Source organism: Zootoca vivipara, chromosome 1 (genome assembly GCF_965207765.1).
Source record: "Zootoca vivipara chromosome 1, rZooViv2.hap1.1, whole genome shotgun sequence".
In the NCBI taxonomy this organism is placed as follows: domain Eukaryota; kingdom Metazoa; phylum Chordata; class Lepidosauria; order Squamata; family Lacertidae; genus Zootoca; species Zootoca vivipara.
Window position 1 is genome coordinate 48384583 of NC_142582.1, and position 16649 is coordinate 48401231.

The following is a 16649-nucleotide window of genomic DNA, read 5'->3' on the forward strand; positions in this document are numbered from 1 at the left end:
GGAAAAGAAATGAGAAATGGACACAAACCGAAATTGACCGTTTTGTCCATCCCTAGTCACAAGTCACTTGGAAGTGAAATGTGGTGGAAACTCTTTAGGAAAGAGAAATATTTTGTCCAGGAAGCAGTTTATGGCATGAGCCTGCAATCGAATGCTGGTAATGTGCAGCCCATCACTCCAGGTTTATCCTCCTGTCAGGGAACCATATGCCTCAGGACTTCTATGATTCCAGAATGTTACATGAAGAATAACCCAGTTGAAAAATCAGCCATGGCTGTGTCTTTAGGATTTAAATAAAGATGCAGATTTCCCTTTATTTGAGTGCATTTCTTTCTCTAAGAGGCAGGCTAGAGCTTACTAAAACTAGAAAAAAAGTATGCTCTTGATGCTGGAACAGCATTCCTAGGAGCTGCTTGCTTTATCACAGCTCATTAACATAGCAAACAAAAGTCCCCTGAGGATCACAATCTTGTTCAAAGTTGATGGAGAAAGGCGGCAAACGGCCTTCCACCACTAGAAGTGACCTTTCTGGTTTCTGCAACTCATGCTGATTTAGAGGAGGAATGCTGAACTGGGCTTAGAAGCATTTCAAAGATTTCATGCTGAAAAGATTCATTCCAGCTCTATTTGTTGAACTATAACTCGCTACCACACTGGAGTTCAGCAGGAACGTTTCCCAAAGCCCCTGTAGAAGAAATTTATGGTTGTTCAAAGCAGCCTTATAGGCCACAAATGTGTGCACTCCACATGTCTTTGTAATCACATAATGACTCATTTCCTTAATCTCCCATTTCCTATAGCCTCCTTACAAGCAACTCATAAACCCAGCTCCATCACTGCTCTCCTGGCTAGAATTGGGCAGAATTACGCCAGCTCCTGCTTCTGGTTGGCTGGCTGGGATTCCCTCTCTCTATTCCCCCCAGAAACGTTCCTTCCATTAGACTTTGTCCTCTGCTACAGTGACACCTACTGATGAGGTAAGAATGCATTAACTTCAGGATCCCCCGGCACCCAAGCCAGCCAGCATGTACTTCCTGACCTCGGCCAGATGTTTTTGTTGTGGAGCAAATTAAGTTCACACCCCATGGAGAGGAGCCTCACACAGTTTTTTTTTTTGACATGAAGATGTTGGTGGCCAGCCGGCATGACGTCAGCAGTTTCAGAGAATTAATTGAGGAAGGGACAGGAAGCTCAAATGGCTTGCGCTTCCTGTTTCTCCATAGCGTTGTCTCGCCCACCATGGAACTTCCTGCATTTTCCTCACACCTATGAGACAGGCAATTGCATATCACACAAGTGAGTGAGATGGGAAAAGAGTAGCAAGTGCAAGAAAACCGCATTTCCTGTTCCCTCCATGACAATGTAACATTCAACACTGCTTTCCATCTTTAACCTCAGCGAGGTGCTAAAAAAAGAAGAAAAGAATACAGTTTATGGCCTTCACAGTTTACCCTTCAAGACAAAGAATTCTCAAAAGGAATTACTTTATCCTTCCAAAAGCCTGGGGAGTGGAAATGACTGAGACATCTCACTGATAAATGAGACATACCCAAAGATAGTTCTATCAGCATTTATATGGTGAAATGTCTGGAGTGCGGCAATCAGCCAGGCACATGTTAAGTGACTTCAGAAAATAAGATGGGCTGATAAAGGTTGGGAGTTCAGTCTGAAAGGGCTAGACTAGATACTAGACCAAACAGATTTCTCAAAGCTCTAATGTCTTTGAATGCTAAGTGTCAACAAAAGGAACAATTTTTGCACTGAGATAGATTAAGCCTAGATTTAGGACCAGGCCTGAAGTGCTGCAGCACATCAACATCCCAAGTCTTCTGTTGGTGAGATTTGTAGGCCGGAAATCAGGGCCTCTGTGAAGTGCTCTCTGGTGAACTACTCACGAGAAGAACCCTGCTGGAGCAAACCAAAGACCTTGGTTCACAGTACATGAGCATGATACTGGTAGCCCTCTTCCACTTGTAGTCCCCAGCAAGTGGTATTCAGAGCCATACTGCCATGGAGGAAGTGCTTACATCATGACTCATAGCCATTGACAGCCTTATCCTCATAGATAAGGCTCATCTGAAGAAGTGTGCATGCACATGAAAGCTCATACCAATGACAAGCTTAGTTGGTCTCTAAGGTGCTACTGGAAGGATTTTTATTTTTTTATGTGCTTGTTTAATCCCCTTTTAATCCCCTTTTAAAGCTGCCCAAACTGATGGCCTGAACAACACCTTGTAATAGTAAAGTCCATCGTTTCACTATGTCAGGGGTTTCCTAAGTGGTCCATAGGCCACCAGTTGCTGATGAGCTTCACTGAGGTGGTCCACATCACGCTTGCAAAAAAAAAATGCAATTAGAAATCACACAACATCTAGCACTGTGCATTTCAATTGCCAAAGCAAGCAGAAAAAAACTATGAAGCAATCCACCAAAACCCTCAACGGTTTTCAAGTGGTCCATGGAATAAAAGGTTTGGAGACCACTGCAATACGTGAAGAAGCACTTCCCTTTGTCAGTCCCTTATCTCCCACTGTTCATTGGTTCTAGTATTAGAAGAGGAATGGGGTGGGACTTCCTATCCACTTTCTCCACATCATGCATATTCTATTGCCTCTACCATGTTTCCCTCTTACCCCTTTTTCTAAGCTCTGGGTGTCTTCCAGCACCTATAAAAACTTAATAAAATGTCAAACTGATACATGCTTAATAAATGCTTCCTGATACATAGTGGGAGAGGGCAAGTAGACCTGTGGAAGACTGGGAGGAGGGGTTTGTCTGGCCACTAGAAGGGTTGTTTGTTCACCCATCAGCACTTGGGGAAGTGTGAAATGATTGGATTACATGGACTGGTCAAACAAACAAAAGACACTGAGCTTAATTTTGAAGTGGAAGTCCAGAGACTGGGCGGGGGGGGGGGAGAGGCATGGTACAGTGGTACCTTGGTTTACGATGACGATCTGTTCCGGGGAGCCAGTCACTCCCCGAGTTCGTCGCTCGCCGAAGGCATGCATGCATGAAGTGTCGATAGAGCGTTTTTGCGCATCCGCACACGCAGAACCCGGATGTAAATACTTCCGGGTCCGCGGCGGTTGCTCTCCAAGTTCGTCGTAAATGGAGGCGGTTGCAAACTGAGGTTCCACTGTACAGTGGTACCTCGACTTACGAATGACTCGACAACCGAATTTTTCGACTTAAGAATGGGGCAAATGGCTGTGTGCTTACGAATGCCTCGACATCCGAAAGGAAACCACGGCGGTTTTAGATAGGGTTGCTTCAACTTACGAATTTTTCCATTTCCAATGCATTCCTATGGGAAATCATGTTTCCAATGGCGCTTTTCGACTTACAAATTTTTCGACCTATGAAGGTGCCTTCGGAAAGGATTAAATTTATAAGTCGAGGCACCACTGTATAGGTGTTTTGTTTCTGATACGAAGTTGTAGAGGAGCATGAAACATGCACTTTCTATTCATATGAGGTGAAAGAACACCCTAAGCAAGCCTCCGCCTGTAGAGCTCATTCCTAAGCATAGAATTCTTTTCCTATCATTTTGGTTTTCTACCATTGTTTTATTTAGTATTTTATGGGACCTGAGGTTTATTTAATGTGTGTTTTCTATTGTGAGCTTTAAGGCATCTTGAGTGCTTTTTTTCTCTTTTTTTGAGGGAGAAAGGCTGAGTTCATGGCCATAAATCAATCAATAAAGTCAGCAGACCTGTTGATAAATGAGTGTAATGCTTAGTACAGCCAATCCAACCTGGGTCAGCCTGACTCAGATGGCAGCACCACTGTATTGAATGACAGGGAGTCACTTGGGAAGAATTTCCATAGCATGCTGGCGCATTGTCCTCCATGGTGGTTCTTCCTTGACCCAACATTGTTCTGGGTCAGCCAGAAGGCTATAAATGTGAAACTATCCTCAGTGATTTGGGAATGCAGGCAAATGGCGGGACAGCTGAACAGCATTAAACAGGGCGGGCAGGCTTGGTAGGTTAACACAACTATGACAGAACACAAACTTATTTGTTACATTTTTCATCCCACCCTTCCTCCAAGGAGCTCGGACTGGCACATACGTTCTTCCTCACCCATGTTATCGTGACAGAATGAGATTTCACCAGCACACAAATTACATGAATATTTCAAAGATATGGTCTGGCTTGACACAGGAACAAAGTAGTTTATCACAGCCATCTTAGAATAGTTGGTAGTTTGTACATATCCAGAATACAATCAGCATTGGTGTACTAGGAATCCAAAGTGAGGAATCACAAAGCAGGAATTCAAGGCAGTGCCTACTTTTACTGCTGAGGCAATGTCCCGGGAAAACTTGGAAGCCTTGATTGTTGCTCCAGCTTAGATTAACCAGTGGCGGAGTCACCGCACAATAGGGATATACATTCATTTTGTTAGCAAACGAAATGAATGGGGCTCATTTGCTACATTCATTACTGTTACAGGGCTGAATGCCAGAATCATGAATGAGTTCTGAATGCCAGATATTTGTTCTTCACCCAGAACTCTGCTTCTGTTCCCCTCCAGTAGCCAGAATACTGCAGGTCAAATAAAGGGTGCCGGGAAGGGGAGAGAGGGAGGAAAGAGAGGGAGACTGACACTGTAAACTGTCCAAACATTGAAGCCAACGTGTAAAATATCCTAATAGGCCTTCTTTCCATAGTGAACCATTGAACTTGGGGCCATGCAACAAAGCTGAATGTTGGAAGACTCGGGGCAAATAAAAGAAAGTACACAGTGCACAGTTGAACTATGAAATTTGCTCCCACAAGATGTAGCGATGGCCACCCACTTGGACGGCTTTAAAAGAGGGTTAGACAAATTCATGGGGGATAAGATTTTCAATGGCGATTGGATGCTAGCCGCACTGGCTACATTCTACCTCTGTTGTCAGAGCCAGTGTGCCTTTGAATACCAGTTGCTACAAATCACATCTGGGGAGAGTGCTGTTGGATTCAGGTTCTGGTTGTATTCAGGTTCTGGTTGCAGGCTCCCCATAAGTATCTGGCCGGCCACTGTGAGAACAAGATGCTGGGCTAGAAGGGCCTTTGGCCTGATGCGACAGGGCTTTTCTTATGTTCAGCGGGGAAGAAGTTGGGAAGGAACATAAAAAGGGAAATTAAAGGCTTGTTTGAGTTGCTCCTTGGATTTAGAATGCTTGCAGATTCCTGGTTTACTTACCTTCCAAGTCCCGGACTGCAGAATCCAGGACCGGCAGCCGTGTAACACCGGAGGTTGTGTCGACGTAACTTCTTGTGTTGCTTTGCCCTTCTATGGGCACAAAAATGGCCGCCGCCGGCTTCAAAAGTAGCTTCTACACATGACCGGAAGTGTGTCAACGCAACTTCTGGTATCGCTCCGCCCATCTATGGGCAACAAAAATGGCCGCCGCCGACACCGGAAGTCGCGTCTACGCACTTCCGGTCATGCGTAGATGCGACTTTTGAAGCCGGCGGTGGCCTTTCCCCCCCTGATTTGCCCTTTTATGGCAGGAGAAAATAACGGAGAAAAATGGGAGACGAAGTGATACGGGGGACCACCGGGAAAAGGTAAGTAAAAACGGGGGTTTCCCGGGGAAAACTGGGTACTTGGCAGCTATGCTGGTTTATTCATTCCCCATCATGTCTGTGGAATCTTTGGGGATTTGGGGATTTGGACTTCACTTCCCTGCCATTAGCATGCTGATGACACCCAACACTACCCTTTTCATCTCAATCCAGGAAGGCCATGGGTGTTCTGAATCGTTGCCTAGAATCAGTGAGGGGCTGGGTGAGGATGCACAAATTGATGTCCAGAAAAGGCAACAGTACTCTTGCTTAGCGAAACTACCCACCTGGCAGTGGGAATTCAGCAACCTTCTCTTGATTAGCCGTGTTCTTCCCTCGAAGCCAGGTTTGCAGCTTGGAAGTGCTCCTGGATCCAACTTACTTCCAAGATAAGGCATAACATGTGCACGTGCTAATTTATATGCTGTAGATAGGTGCACGTTTTGAGAGCATCACTATAATTTAAGTGATTTATGGATAATTTAAATATAAACATAGTAAATCTCACCATTGTTGGGAGGACTGGGATCAGGTGACCTATGTGCTAATGTGCTGTGCAGGTGTGCAACCTGAAGGCCCCATGTGTCCTGCGCCATTCCAGTATGCAGCAGTGATGCCAGTGTTAGTAAAGTGGCTTGGTGGCATCAACCCACTTTTTTGCTCTGTGATGGTCCAGCTTTGAAAAACATCTGTAGAAACATCAGCAAACACAATGCTACCATGAGCTCATTGTTGGGAGCAAAGGACTTCTACAGGGTTCTGTTTCTCAGACGTTGTGGGGGAGTGGCATCTCGGTTCCCTTTATAAGTGAGGTGAATGAGTTCTTTATCATCTTCAGCAGTTGGGCATCCTATTAATATTTGGCCTATAAAATGGGGACTTTCCCCCATCTGTCAAAAATTTGGGAGGTCTAATTCTTTGACCTCAATATATGGTGCTGGTTAGATGGAAAACACAGATGTTAAAAGCAACAGAAGAGCACTTGGGTTTCCCTTGGAAAGCAGTGGGAAACAAAAGTGAATAAGGAAACAGAATGTGATTTTAATTAATGGATAGACAAACAAATGAAATGTTAATAAGGAAACATTTCCCTTAGAGCTTAGGGACCTCCCACTGGCCAGGCAGACAGCAATATGACCTCTGGTATCTCGATACGAATCCAAGGCAGACCTTTTAACATCACAGTAATCCAAGTTTATGCCCCAACTACCGGTGCTGAAGAAAGTGAAATTGACCAGTTCTATGAAGACTTACAACACCTTCTAGAAATGACACCAAAGAAGGATGTTCTTCTCATTACAGGGGATTGGAATGCTAAAGTAGGGAATCAAGAGATAAAAGGAACAACTGGCAAGTTTGGCCTTGGAGTTCAAAATGAAGCAGGGCAAAGGCTAATAGAGTTCTGTCAAGAGAACAAGCTGGTCATCACAAACACTCTCTTCCAACAACACAAGAGATGACTCTACACATGGATATCACCAAATGGGCAGCATCGAAATCTGATTGATTATATTCTCTGCAGCCAAAGATGGAGAAGCTCTATACAGTCAGCAAAAACAAGACCTGGAGCTGACTGTAACTCAGATCATCAGCGTCTTATAGCAAAATTCCAGCTTAAACTGAAGAAAGTGGGAAAAACCACTGGGCCAGTAAGATACAATCTAAATCAAATCCCTTATGAATACACAGTGGAAGTGAAGAACAGGTTTAAGGATTTAGATTTGGTGGACAGAATGCCTGAAGAACTATGGATGGAGGCTCGTAACATTATACAGGAGGCAGCAACGAAAACCATCCCAAGGAAAAGGAAATGCAAGAAAGCAAAATGGCTGTCCAACGAGGCCTTACAAATAGCGGAGGAGAGGAGGCAAGCAAAATGCAAGGGAGATAGGGAAAGATACAGGAAACTGAATGCATATTTCCAAAAAACAGCAAGGAGAGACAAGAGGGTCTTCTTAAATGAGCAATGCAAAGAAATAGAGGAAAACAATAGAATGGGGAAAACCAGAGATCTGTTCGAGAAAATTGGAGATATGAAAGGAACATTTCGTACAAAGATTACCGTAATAAAGGACAAAAGTGGTAAGGACCTAACAGAAGCAGAAGACATCAAGAAGAGGTGGCAAGAATACACAGAGGAATTATACCAGAAAGATATGGAGGTCTCGTACACCTCAGGTAGTGTGGTTGCTGACCTTGAGCCAGACATCTTGGAGAGTGAAGTCAAATGGGCCTTAGAAAGCATTGCTAATAACAAGGCCAGTGGAAGTGATGATATTCCAGCTGAACTATTTAAAATTTTAAAAGATGATGCTGTTAAGGTGCTACACCCAATATGCCAGCAAGTATGGAAAACTCAGCAATGGCCAGAGGATTGGAGAAGATCAGTCTACATCCCAATTCCAAAGAAGGGCAGTGCCAAAGAATGCTCCAACTACCGCACAATTGCGCTCATTTCACACGCTAGCAAGGTTATGCTTAAAATTCTACAAGGCAGGCTTAGGCAGTATGTGGACCGAGAACTCCCAGAAGTGCAAGCTGGATTTCGAAGGGGCAGGGGAACCAGAGACCAAATAGCAAACATGCGCTGGATTATGGAGAAAGCTAGAGAGTTCCAGAAAAACGTCTACTTCTGCTTCATTGACTATGCAAAAGCCTTTGACTGTGTCGACCACAGCAAACTATGGCAAGTTCTTAAAGAAATGGGAGTGCCTGATCACCTCATCTGTCTCCTGAGAAATCTCTATGTGGGACAAGAAGCTACAGTTAGAACTGGATATGGAACAACTGAGTGGTTCAAAATTGGGAAAGGAGTACGACAAGGTTGTATATTGTCTCCCTGCTTATTTAACTTATATGCAGAATTCATCATGCGAAAGGCTGGACTAGATGAATCCCAAGCAGGAATTAAGATTGCCGGAAGAAATATCAACAACCTCAGATATGCAGATGACACAACCTTGATGGTAGAAAGCGAGGAGGAATTAAAGAACCTTTTAATGAGGGTGAAAGAGGAGAGCGCAAAATATGGTCTGAAGCTCAACATAAAAAAACACCAAGATCATGGCCACTGGTCCCATCACCTCCTGGCAAATAGAAGGGGAAGAAATGGAGGCAGTGAGAGATTTTACTTTCTTGGGCTCCTTGATCACTGCAGACGGTGACAGCAGTAACGAAATTAAAAGACGCCTGCTTCTTGGGAGAGAAGCAATGACAAACCTAGACAGCATCTTAAAAAGCAGAGACATCACCTTGCCTACAAAGGTCCGTATAGTTAAAGCTATGGTTTTCCCAGTAGTGATGTATGGAAGTGAGAGCTGGACCATAAAGAAGGCTGATCGCCGAAGAATTGATGCTTTTGAATTATGGTGCTGGAGGAGACTCTTGAGAGTCCCATGGACTGCAAGAAATCAAACCTATCCATTCTTAAGGAAATCAGCCCTGAGTGCTCCCTGGAAGGACAGATCGTGAAGCTGAGGCTCCAATACTTTGGCCACCTCATGAGAAGAGAAGACTCCCTGGAAAAGACCCTGATGTTGGGAAAGATTGAGGGCACAAGGAGAAGGGGACGACAGAGGACGAGATGGTTGGACAGTGTTCTCGAAGCTACGAACATGAGTTTGACCAAACTGCGGGAGGCAGTGGAAGACAGGAGTGCCTGGCATGCTATGGTCCATGGGGTCACGAAGAGTCGGACACGACTAAACGACTAAACAACAACCTCACCACATGGAGCAACAGGCAACAGATCACTAGATTCCAGGTTCTAGAACTACTTCCTTGATTTCTGTTTTTCATTTTGAATATTTCTAAAGAGGAAAGGCTTTTTGATTTGAAGAGAGAGATAAGAAGAAGTAGAACTTTAGAATTCCAAATTATTTAGACATTAATTTGTCAAGAAAGCAAAACATGTCATTTGCCAATGGTTAATATGGAATGTTATGCAGAGCAAAAAATAAAAAAAAGGTCAAAGGCACAATTAAAAAACAAAGAGATAATTGGCAAGCTGGTGGCACTGCTGAGAAGGAGCTGGAGGTTGTGCTAGAAGAAAAATGGATGTTAATTTAGTAATGTAACTCCCACAATCTGGGAAAATGTGGATCCCAGAATTTGTTGGAGGGTTCCGGAAGGGTCTGTAATGTTGCTGTGAATGCTGATGCAGCAAAGTATAAACCCATTTTATTCTTTTATTGTTTCTGCTCTAAAAAACATAAACTGAACAGAGGCTTCACCTTTTGTGTTCGTATGTGTCTCTGAGCTCTAAATTCTAGTTTATCTCCGGTTTTCAACCATTGTGTTGTAGTTGAAGGCTTTGAGATTAGGAACCCTTCTCGTGCCAGTAGTTTATGGGCATTATCTAAATAAGGTTGGTTGTTTTTGTCTTTCTTTTAGTTTTTGAAGATGTTAAGACAATCACAGTGACGCTGGGGAGATTGTGCTCTCTTGACCACAGTCAATAATCTTTCTCTTTTCCTCTTGATAAATCATGTGTATAAACACAATTTGAGTCTTTTAAAATCTCTGTCTTGTTCCTGTGAAAAGTTGGAATTTTCCTCATTCCTACTGGTTGCACTGAAGCTCTAGGTAGACCCCCGGTGGCGTGGCGCCACATGGCGCCGATAGGCAGGGCGCCACGTGGAAACCATGCTGCGCCCTGCGGGGGCGGGGGCACCGGAGCAATCTCCGCCCCTCAGCGACAGGGCGGCCGACCTGCTCGAGACTGCCCTGCACTGAAGCTGATTTTCAGTGAACTTCCAGTTCATCGCTTGAAAAGCTTCAATGGGAAGAAGGAAAATGCCCACTATAGTGCCTGCATCTCCTTTCTTGTGGCACTGACCCCTTCCCCAAGCTAAAAAGAAAGGAAAGCATTATCTCAAAGAAAGGGAATGGGCGGAAACAGTTCAGTCCTCTAACCAACACCAGAGAGGCCATGTGGGTCTTCTCATTGGCTGCAAATGTCAACGATGGTGTCTATTTCATCGGGGTTGACTACAAGCCTCATCCTTCCTAGTAAGAAATGAGGTTCCATGTTACATTTCTGAACAGTGGGGAGCCCTGTGGAACCTCACCCTCATTGGCACATGATGCATGGAGCATCATTTTCTGCCAGGAAAGCCCTGCAATGGTCAATGTGATTTATTCCTCATTATTTGTTTATGATACATCTGTGCCTCTATATCACATAAAGTTATCTGGGTGGATGACAATAAGCATGAAAAAAGTGCATGGCACCATAAAATAAAAATCAGCATAAGGACAACGAAACAAAACTCACTGCAGTTATTTAAAAGGCCCGGGTGAACAGAAAGGTATTCATCTGGTACCACAAGGATGGTGCCAGGTGTACCTTTCTGGGAAGACTTTTCCATAACTGAGGTGCCATCACCAAAAAGGCCCTGGTGGTTGGCTGCGTCACTTTGTTTAGCAGGGGCAGTTGGAGCAGGGCCTCTGAAGAAGATCTTAATATTTGGTACGTATATATGGGAGAAGGTGGTCTTCCAGGTAACCTGGTTCTAACCCATTAAAACCACCACTTTGTAATTGGGACCTAGTATTTTACATGCCATTTGCTACTGAGGAGAACCCCTGCAGGCCCTGTGTGTGGTTTCCTGAGTTCATGGGAGTCCTCTGTCACTGACAAACCTACTGTTTCTGAAAGTAAGGCTTTTTCGTTTGTTTCCTAGTAAAGGAGATCTAGCGGGGGGCAATGGGACATGAGCCCCAATTTGAGACAGGCCCGGCTTATAACGTTTGGATTTTCAAGTACCCCCGATCTCGAATATGTACCCCAAATCCAATGAAAAGTATGATAAAAACAAGACGTCAGAAGTCTGTTATCTAGTTCAGGAAATCCACTTTTGCAACATCCCTGCTAGGGCAAACATCCAGGAACAACTTCTTCTTCTTCTTCTTCTTCTTCTTCTTCTTCTTCTTCTTCTTCTTCTTCTTCTTCTTCTTCTTCTTCTTCTTCTTCTAATCAATTTTCTTTTTCTATCACTGCATACATCTCATATCCATAACATTTATATTACATTCTTTCTCCCTCCCTTCCTGGGCTTCCCTCATCTTCCACTTCTGATTTGTTTTTCCCTTATTACACACTGCTGTTTCTTAAAAAAATACACTATATTATTTTGACATAGTTTTTGTTAATAAAGGTGTGTTTATTTAAATCCTGCCGTCAAGTCAATAGTCTTCCTTTGTTTCTGCTAATATACTATAAATGGTCCCCATTCTCTTTCAAAGTCACTGTTGTCTTTTTCCCAACGTCTATCCATCAATTTTGACAATTCTGCATAGTTCATCAGTTTTTCTTGCAATTGCTCTTTAGTTGGCATTTCTCCAGTTTTGTGCTATCAAAATTCTCACCGCTGTAGTAGCATACATGAATAGCATCCTCTTCTCTTTGGGTAGATCTTGGCCTAAAATACCTAGCATTTTCAAAAAAAAAATCTGTTTTGTTTTCTTAATTTTCCATGCTATTTCCTCGTTAATCACCATAGAATATTATGAATCCCTGTGACGGGGTGAGCTCCCGTTGCTCGGTCCCTGCTCCTGCCAACCTAGCAGTTCAAAAGCACGTCAAAGTGCAAGTAGATAAATAGGTACCGCTACAGCGGGAAGGTAAACGGCGTTTCTGTGTGCTGCTCTGGTTTGCCAGAAAGCGGCTTTGTCATGCTAGCCACATGACCTGGAAGCTGTACGCTGGTTCCCTTGGCCAATAATGTGAGATGAGCGCCGCAACCCCAGAGTCGGTCATGACTGGACCTAATGGTCAGGGGTCCCTTTCCCTTTCCCTTTATTATGATTGTAATAATTTTATCACCTGTTTTGCTATTTCTTTATTTGGTGCTCTTATTAATTCTTTTTTTCTTTTCTGCTATTTTATTTAAGATCTCTTTCTTTTTTTTCTCTCATATATTTTTTTTTAAATTGAATTTTGTTGGGTGAATAGGTCTTTCATCACCGCCTTGCTGACATCCCAGACTATTTGGAGTTTGGTTTCATTATTCAATTTTTGTTCAAAATATTATCTTATTGTCTTTTTTTTTGTCTTTTCCAGAAAAACCTTGTCATCCAATTTTTCTTCATTCAGTCTCCACCGAAAGGTGGACTGAGTGTCTTTTTGTATTTCCATAATTATAGAATTATGATCTGACAATGTTCTTGGATCTATTTCGATTTATTTAATTCTTCACTCCAATTCCTTAGAAACCCAAACCGCATCTAGTCTGGCACTGATTCCATGAACATGAGAGAAAAAAGTGAACTGTTTTTCAAACAGGTGCTTAACTCTCCAGATATCCATCAATTTTACTGTTTCTACGGTATCATTTCAAAAAAAGTTTTGGGAAGCCTACCTTCTTTCATGTGTATTTTTTCCTGATCGTTCTATCCTTCTCTAGTGATGGGACTCTACATCCAAGAATTTTTTTAAGACCTCTAAGGACCTTCCATGCCAGCCTGCACCACTTTCGGACAGCATCCCAGATACCTATACTAAATACTTTACTTAAAACTATTTTAAAATATATGTTTTTAAGGTACCATATATAGCAAGGCTCTGTTTTAGGGTGTGTGTTGGGCATTATGATCATTTTATTTTGGGTCATCTTAATCCTTCTCTCTCTCTGCATTAGCCTTGTATATACCAGGAAGTGGTAAATTAATTTCTTCCCACGGCTCGCAAACTAGCATTCTTTACACTGACAAGGTCCTTGCAAGTTGCAATCTTTTCTTTCGGCTTGTGCCAGGAGGAAAAGAGCTGGGCTTGCTTAAAGTCCTCCAAGGGCTGCAGTTTTACTTGATTCCATTGTGTTTCTCAAATCGCGCATATCGGCATCGACGATACGAACGCAAAGCTGCAGGCAGCCCTAAAATGGGTCAGCCGGATGCAAGCCTGGAAAACACCCACACCCCGAACACTTGTTCTTATCGGGAGTGTTTTCTCCCAGCTACCCTGGCACTTGCCTCTCAATCAGGGTGCGGTTTTGAACACAGCACAGAAGATTCCTCAAGCAGTTCTTCTTGCTCGGCCTGCAGCCAAGTACAAAATAATTTATTAAACAGCCCAACCCCCAGCATATGGAAGGTTTTAATGCACCGAAATTTATGGAGATGCCTGTGCACAAAGGCACACACGCCCAGAGCTTGTGGCTTTATGGGCTGTGGACCTGCTCCTGCATGAAGGCAGCATGCCTTTGGTTACCACATGTAGCTTCTTGGGGGAAGAGGCAGGTAGGTCTGCATGCAGAGCAACACAATCCCTCTGAAGTCATCCCATGGCACACGGGGCAGATTTTTCTGGGTGCCCTGTTTTTTTACAATGCCCATCCATGAATGCCTTCGAAAGGAAAAGGGGAAAAAAAATCTTTCTCCCAGAGCATCAGAATTCAGGTACCAGCAGTGACAGCTGGAAAACAGGCACATTCATACTAGGAAGGAAAATAGATGCTGTCCTCCACAAATACCTCTACCCCAGATTCTATGCCTTCTCTGAGGCTTTTACAAATCCTCATCACACAGTCCAATACATTGTGGAGTCCCCCCTTCAAAATGTTCAAGTTAACACTGGGTAGTTTTATACAGTAAATGGTGGACATTGGAATAAGTTAATAGACCCATCCATGGACAGGGATTTGATGCTAATTGAGGTTAGAGGATGCATCCAGGTACATATCCAAGAGGCTGGTCTAGAGGATCTATGGCAGATGTTGAATCTCACAGAAAAGGAACTTTCCTTTCTCTTTTCACTACATCACAACTGATTCCACTTAGATTGTTTCCTAGTGGCATGCTAGTATTACAAGAGGTACATGAGAAAATTCATTTTCGCTACAAAAAAATCTTTCTTTTCCTTCATTCATTCCTTAAAACCACTTATCAATTTATCTCCAGCCCACTCTTGAAGACCCTCTTCAGTGGTCTCATCATCAGTGATGAGTTGCTGTTTGTCCCATGAGCTGTTATGGGCATCTGAGTTCATGGCCCCCAATTTCTTTCATTATTCATTGAAATTACACTTGTTTTTGTTACATTCAGTTTTGTTACTTCCCCTCTCCCGAGTTTTCTTTCCTTTACTATTATTTTAGCTTCGGCATGTGGTGGTTGTGATGGCAGAGCTGTTTTCAGCAGCCACCATGTTCATTTCCTGGAATGCCCTGGTATATTGTAATGTCCAAGATATAGTGGGAAAATGCAACGATGGCAGGCTGGAAGCAGTTACCAAATCAATTCCACTGGCACTGGAGAAATGAAGCCCCTCTGCCCAAAACTGAATGGTGAATGAGTACAAATGAGATAATGGAAATGAGCCCATTTTTTAAAAAAAACTTTCAGCATTTGTATCATAGTGAATCAAAATGATGCTGGGTTTATCATGTAAACTCCATCTAAAGCAACCTGGAAATTGAATGTTTCTTTCCCAGATAATGAGGTGCTTAAAATCAAACTGCTTAATAAAACCAAACAGTTCTTTGAGATTAAAGTTCCAGGGCTTCCAGATCTTCCAAAATGATACTATAGGCCCCTCATCAGAGGGAGAGTAACTGCATATGTTGTTGTTGTTGTTGTAGTAGTAGTAGTAGTAGTAGTAGTAGTTTAGTCATTTAGTCGTGTCCAACTCTTTGTGACCCCATGGACCAGAGCATGTCAGACACTCCTGTCTTCCACTGCCTCCCGCAGTTTGGTCAGACTCATGTTGGTGGCTTCGAGAGCACTGTCCAACCACCTCGTCCTCTGTCGTCCCCTTCTCCTAGTGCCCTCAATCTTTCCCAGCATCAGGGTCTTTTCCAGGGAGTCCGCATATGAGTCCTACAAAAAGAAAAGGTATAATTCAAAATGCAATCAAATTGGGGGAGCAGAAAGCTGAAAGCTGTAAAAGTCAGCCCTGCCTCATCCTCCCTTGAACTTCTGAAGAATGCAATAGCAAGAATATGGAATCAATAAAAATTTGTACAAATAAAGGCCAGGTCCCTCTGCATGAAACAATGTATGGAAGATAGCAGACTGGCAGACTTGTTAGCTCACAAATGGAGGTAAGCTTGAGCCTCAGCATATACTTCTCTACTGAGGATCACTGAGAATAAATTGCACACCAAAATAACTGAGCTTAATAATGTACTTAGACCCCTTTATTCAAAATTATACACTCCTGAGAGAGAATCAACACAAGAAGCAATTTATGCTTTCCTGAATAAAGTTCAGCTCCCACGGCTATTAGAGGCGCAAGCACAGATGCTTCAGAGGCCTCTGCAAGTGGAGGAAATAGAAAACACAATTAAAAACGACAAAGCTGGTAAAGCACCTGGGCTGGAGGACTTCGCAGCCAAATGGTATAAAACCTTCAATGATCCACTGATCCCATGACTAGATGTCACATATAAAAGTTATGAATAAAATAGGTATGTTTTCTTCTCGATAAGGCTCACATCTCACGAGTAAACTGGACAAGAATCAGGCTAAATGTGACAATTAAGGATACATCTCACTAATGAGTCATGATCATTGCCATTTTGGCAGAGAGGCTATGAAAGGGGAACTAAGGTCACAAGCGTAAACGCTCTTACTAGGGTAATCCCCATTAAACACAGTGGAAGTTACATCTGAGTAAATGTGCCCTGCATGACTGCAACCTTATGCTCACTTTCTTGGAAGTAAGCCCCACTGAATTCAGTGTAAACCAGCTTGTAAATGAATAAATGCATAGCAATTTAGTGGAGGATAACAAGAATGACATCCACCAGTGGATTGATTTCATTACTATATGCAAAGATAAATGAGACCCAGCTGTTAGTGTATTAGGCACACACTCGCACCCCAACACTGAGAAAGTGAAATAGAAAGTTGTATTCAACACTGCATGAGAGTAGTTTCACTCATGCATTGAGATTTCCTCTCTTCTTCTCCACCCGTGACCCCCATCAATTTGCTCTAGAAGGTCACTCAACAATTAACAACAGATTTTAAGGGTGCACAGGAGCTGCAGGAGGGAGAAAAAGAAGGGGTTAGGAACAGGATGACAATTCCCAGGATTCCCTAGAGATTGATTGTTAAACCATTGGGAGAATTATAGCTCTCTGCGTGGAA